We start from the raw sequence: 6,000 nt of genomic DNA on the forward strand, positions 1-6,000 counted from the left end.
ACTTGATTTCTGTAGTTACGTTACAGAATTCCCACACTAAGTAGAAAAGGATCAGAGACTTGGCTAATTTCCCTATCTAATATCAGAGATAAAGAGCAAATGTTTCATGCTTCAAGAAAAAAAGAAAACCGAGTAATGTGAAGTCAAGAAGATTTTCATCTTTCTGTCTTGTGCCCTATCCCCCAGGCAGACAGAGACTTTATGCTAATTAAGTATGAGTTTATGGAGGAATGAGCTGTGCAGTCCCTCTGCCTCCTGCCAGATTTAGAGTTAAATAAAAAGATAAAAGATGTCTTCCAGAATGTAAAATATGCAAATTACCATTTTGAAAAAAAAGCATTAAAGAATATGATGCAAAAGTCATTGAAAATGTGCACATAGACTCAGACACTTAAGTTCACTATATGGAATTGTATAAGAGGCTGCACTTGGGCTGAACTGTGGTCTGGGCTATACATCATCAGCACAGGGACATAAACTGAGGCAGAGCTCTCCCTCATACTCTTGTGCTGGCTACCTGCATCACTGCTGGCCTGGCAACATGAGAGTGGACAAAAACTCTGTTGTCCCCTCCCTGCTCAGGAGGGAGTGGAGAGTTGGTAGAGCTTTAGTTCTTGCCTCAAACATACCCAGCAGCACAGCTATACCACTGTCTCAGGAAGTGTATGCTGTATTAGGCATAGACGCAGTACAGAATACTTATTCTATACTCTCAACATGAGTGCTAACAAAGAAAGAAACCAGCCATGGGTTCACTTAGGAAAAAGCCTAGAATGGTGAAATATATAAAAGTACAGAATAATCTTCCAAGGGAAGTATTGGCAGTCCCATCACTTGAGACATTTAGCACTAGAGTGGATAACACACTAGAAAATGTACTCTAGGGATACATTCTGAATTTTTGAAGTGATGGACATGGACTGGAATACTTAATATGCCTTTTCCATTTTTATATACCAAGATTCTAAGTTGCTAGGAAAATCTTTAAAAACACATATACACCTCTACCTTGATATAACGCTGTCCTCGGGAGCCAAAAAAATCTTACCGCGCTATAGGTGAAACCGCGTTATATTGAACTTGCTTTGATCCACCGGAGTGTGCAGCCCCGCCACCCCCAGAGCACTGCTTTACCATGTTATATCCGAATTCGTGGTATATCGGGTCACGTTATATTGAGGTAGAGGTGTACTTTAATACTCTGTGGAGTATGCATCAGAAAGGCTAGCATTTTATGCTTGTTAAAGGGTTACTCTAAAACATATATACCTAGAACACTTTAGAAAGCACTAAGAGTGCTTCAGTTTATTTGGCTGAAGAGTCATAGCCCTTTAATTTTGAAACCATGTGGAAAGGACATGTGTAATTAATATATGTGGGACTGAGCCATTTTTAGTGTATATGTATATGTTTGCATTGGTATATATGAAAGGGATGACTTGCATGCTATTTCATGAGTCATATTTATATAAAACATATGTTATTTATGACATTAATGTGGTATACTGACATTTGCTGGCTGTGAGAATAGATGGTCTCTTAAACAACTAAAAGGTTCACAGAGTAGATGAAAGGGCAGCTTTTATTTTAAATCATTTTAAAAGTATTCTAGGTGGCTATTATGATAAATTCTTAAGGGGGCTCACTTATATATGAATAAGAGGGTGTCTCATTCAATGTCTAGGCATCAAGAACCTGCTCTGATATAAATTAGTGACAAATCTCCCATTGACTTCTGCAAAAATGCCAAAATAGAACTGTTCATCTTTCCTGCCTATGTCCTGTTTCTTGATGTCTGTACTACTCACATAACCTGCTGATTCAAATCAAGGTGAACCTCTGAGTGATTTATAGAGGTATATAAAATATTTAGCTCATAAGAACAAAGTTAAAGTCCTGGGTTGTACTTTATTATCCTGATCCCTTTTATAATCATGATTATTAATTTGGGTTAAAGGTTGCTCACTTTTCAAACAACTCTGAATAACAGATATTTTAATTTATTACATCATGGAAAATCTTTTGAAAGTTCATATCTATTATTTGTCATGGAACCATTTTTTCTGTGAGCAGCATTCATGGGCTCTTTGAGGATCAAATTCACCCCTGTGCAGATAGCCTACACAATGGTCAGTCACCATTTCAACTCTCAAACCAGGGCTTATTAATGACATGCAGCTCTTATGCTGGCCCAGCAGTGAAATTTACCCTATACGATATTAAATTTAATGCTGTATAAATATATTCTCATCAATGGTCATCAGACCATAGTTTTACTAGGTCTACTCACACAGAACAGAAGTGGCTAACAAAATCACACTTCAAGTACAGGGAATGTCTCTACCTAAAGATCCTGTGTACTAGAAGACAAAGGTTCCCTTCAGATGGTCTATGATTGCTTAAGCCTTTGATCCAGGCTTGATAAATGAGATGGACATATGCTCTGACTTTGGCTGTAAAGTAGTTCAGGAAAAACAACTCTGAGTAGAGCAAAGAGGTAAGCTTTTGTCAGATATACCAAAGGACCATCAGCATGGATACAGTAGCAGATTTATAAATCACTATATGTGGTCTGTCTACTAGAATTGGAGAAAGAACTATGCTATGTTAGCAGGAGTTACACAAGCACATAATTTGCCTCATCTTCTGAAAGGCATATGGCAAAAGGGCTAAGACCAGGGTAGGCCTGAAGTGCTGTAATCTCTCAGGTTTTGTGTATGTAAAATGGGTGAATGATAATTGCCTTCTACGGGGGATGATCAATAAGGGTTAGGAAGTGTAGAAAATTATTAACAGCAGTTGAGTGGAAGAGCTGAGGTTAGATCTGATGGTTTCTGGGTTTATAGCTCAGTGGCTGCTTCATACGCCACAGTGTATTGTGTGGAGGAGGGTTGTTCTCTCTCATATATTTGTGCTGTGAGCTATTTTGCCCCCTGATGGGCCAAGGATCACGGGAAATATAAAGGTATCTTCCCCTTTACTTTACTGAACATGCACACCTCAGGGTTGAGCTCCAAGTGAGCAAAATAAGCTTCTAACAGTTTATTTTGAGCCTGAATGAGTAAAAAGAATTTTCACTAGCACACTTGCCTGCTGATATCAATGGATCTACTTTCCAGTTCTCCAAAGTGCTCATGGTGATGGGTGCATTATAAAAACTTACATGGACAGAGACGCAAAAAAAGAGAGCTGTTCAAAAGCTCTTGTTTTTGGATAGTTTTAGGCATTTCTCTCTAAAAGCCAGAACCTGCCAAATTCTCAAATGGTTTGGCTCCTTGGTAATCCATTTAATAAAGGCAGGTACCTGTTGAAGCATCTCTGCTCAGTAACAGGGGTTTTTAGTCCCTCTCACTCTCACTATAGGGGCTGAGTCTATACAGCCTGTAAAAATAATTAGGCTATACAATTCCCACAAATGTATATTCAGAAATTCCTGTTCCTTCCATGTCCTAATTTGATGCCACACAGACGCTAGTTTCAAAAGACTTTTTAAAGGACTGGCCCTCGCCTCCTCCCATCTGTTAGTAAGGATAATAGGGATTACAAGTTACGCATCTTATTAAGACTGTATTTGTCTCACACTAATCCAGTGGGTTTTCAAAAAGCTTGGAGGTTAGCTATAATTGGGTTAAAATTGAACTTGACCACCACATTAAACCTGAGCTGCTGTTTTGGTTTTATTTTTCTAGGCCAATTTGAGAAGACTTGCTTGCACCAGCCATCTGTACTTAAAAAACAATCTTCCCTTGTTTGCTAAATACAACAAGCCAAATGCATGTCTGCACTGACTCCAGCAGTTATACCAGGGATGAATTCGGCCCAGTATCTTTATCGGGGAAAGGAAATTCCTGCACATTGCCTTTTGTGTTAGTCATTCTTCTAGCATATGCTTCTAATGTGAAATAAACTTCAAAAGCCAGGAAAAGAATAGCTACCATAAAGCAGTCGGGGGCAGGGGGGGATATATTTATTTCTGCTTCACATGGTGAATTAATTCCATTTGGAGGCAAACCATTCTTTCTGCATAATAAACACCTTAGTTAAACAGGAATCCTAATCAATGAATTTTAGACATTTAGAAGCTACATATATTCAGTAACATATCCTATATCATAACAATAGTCATCGAACCCAGTAATGGCACATTTGATTTGCGATAAAAACTGACACTCTTAGAGCAGTCAGACACTCTTGGAGTTGTCAGATTTTTTATGAAACAAGTTATGGAATAATGCCAATGTTTAGAGGCCATATCCTAATCCTTTTTGGAGAGAATTTGGCCCTTATCAGCCAGTTTTTCTGTTCATTGTGATGCATGAAGCAGAATAGAATATGGATTTATTGACTCTGCAGCACAGGGAGTATTTTTAGTCAGTAAATTAAACAGAAATTACACAAAAGGCAGAGTGGAAGCTGATATGAAATATGTGCTCCATTTCTTATAGTTATTTTTCAAACCATAACAGAACACCTTACAAAAAATAAGCCTGACTAAGAAGGATAGAGGAATGTAACTGATTTGAATAAAATGTAATAATACTTTGAACGTAACCTTTTCCTATTTACATTGTTTTATTTAGACTAATAGAGTATACAGTATACTGTAAAAAGTATATTGCAAAGAGCAGGAAACTGAAGTGGTTTGAGATTCTGAATGGCTGCAGTATCTCGTAGGATTTGATTCTGGTAAGAAGGGAGGCCTATGTTAATGGGGGCAGGGGAGGGCAATGGTTTCAAGAGGAAATATAAAGGAGGATCTAAAGGAAGAGCTAGATCTGGTTGAAATTTTTCAAACCAAAATATTTGTTGATGAAAAGTAGCCATTTTTCAAAACTGAAATTTTAGCAAAAAATGTGGGTTTAATTTCTTTTTGACAAAACCCATAACTTAACATTTCTCCCTCTTTCCCTCATCTCCCCTTCCCTTCCTGTCTATTGACAAAATGGTAAAATGATAGGGGGAGGATCAAAAATTTGTGAGGGTCAAGATTTTATAAGGCCTTTAAGGTAAGATGTTTGAATTTGACAGTGTGAAAGGCTCCAGGGGCGAGGCGACTTGTATAGAATTATAGGAGTGGGAAGATGACCTTTTGGATAGATTGCTTCAAAATGATTCTGCATCCTTATCATCAACAGATCTCAAGAAAAAGGCTGAGTGATTGGGTCCAGTTCTAGTAGAAATATTTGCATGATCACTACTTTGTCTTTCCCTATATGTGACTTTAATTGGAGTAAACTGCCCTAACAATGTGTAAATATTAGAATTAAGGCCTAAATAATAAATTTGACTATGCATTCAGTCATAACCAGATATAGTGCTTTCCAGGACATGTACTAATTAGTATGTGTGAGCATAATCCCTTAAGAACCTCACGGAGGCTTGTTAGATGGTAGCAGCCTTTGTGGATATAATTAGTTTTCTCTCATTCCTCCAAACAAATTAATAAAAGTTCACACACACACACATACACACACACACACGGCTGATATTCAATACACAAAGCAAAAATCATTGTGTTTTAAGTGCTATCAAAATATCCTGTAGTGCTTAATACCTTAATTCCCCAAAATAAGGATAAAAAGTACCTTGAGGCAGGAGGGAAGAAATCAACAAGCGAACATCGGAAGTGTGGAGGATGTAGATAGTGCACTATCTATACAGAGGACACATTACATATATGTATGTGTTTCTCCACCATAATCAGTCTCATAGGGACCATTAAATCTCTGCAGAATCAAGTTACCATGAAGAGCATGTGTGAACTCTGAACAGTTTGCTGTCATGTTATTTAAGTCCACTTTACTTAATTTGCATTATGGTGGAGAAAATACCAAAGAGCCTGGGTAGATTGAAAATGATTTAAATACCTTTGAAGATTTACATTTAGTTACAGCTAACCAAATGATGAGAGAATATTTTTTGCAAACAACTGACACCTTCCATGTCATTTCTGAAAACTCATATCTGCCTTTATAACAAATTATACATGGCCAAGGATTG

The 6,000-nt window shown here is 37.5% G+C and overlaps 1 long non-coding RNA gene across 1 annotated transcript in view; it reads right to left on the minus strand.

Moving 5' to 3' along the window:
- The window catches only part of LOC101943800 (uncharacterized), a 52,462-nt gene extending 46,724 nt beyond the window's left edge, over positions 1–5,738 (minus strand). The window contains exon 1 of the long non-coding RNA XR_254833.4: positions 5,586–5,738. This is a non-coding gene — a long non-coding RNA (uncharacterized LOC101943800). The remainder of the gene's footprint in view (positions 1–5,585) is intronic.
- Between the last annotated feature and the right edge of the window lie 262 nt (positions 5,739–6,000).

The sequence above is a fragment of the Chrysemys picta genome, chromosome 5 (assembly GCF_011386835.1).
Source record: "Chrysemys picta bellii isolate R12L10 chromosome 5, ASM1138683v2, whole genome shotgun sequence".
NCBI classification, from domain to species: domain Eukaryota; kingdom Metazoa; phylum Chordata; order Testudines; family Emydidae; genus Chrysemys; species Chrysemys picta.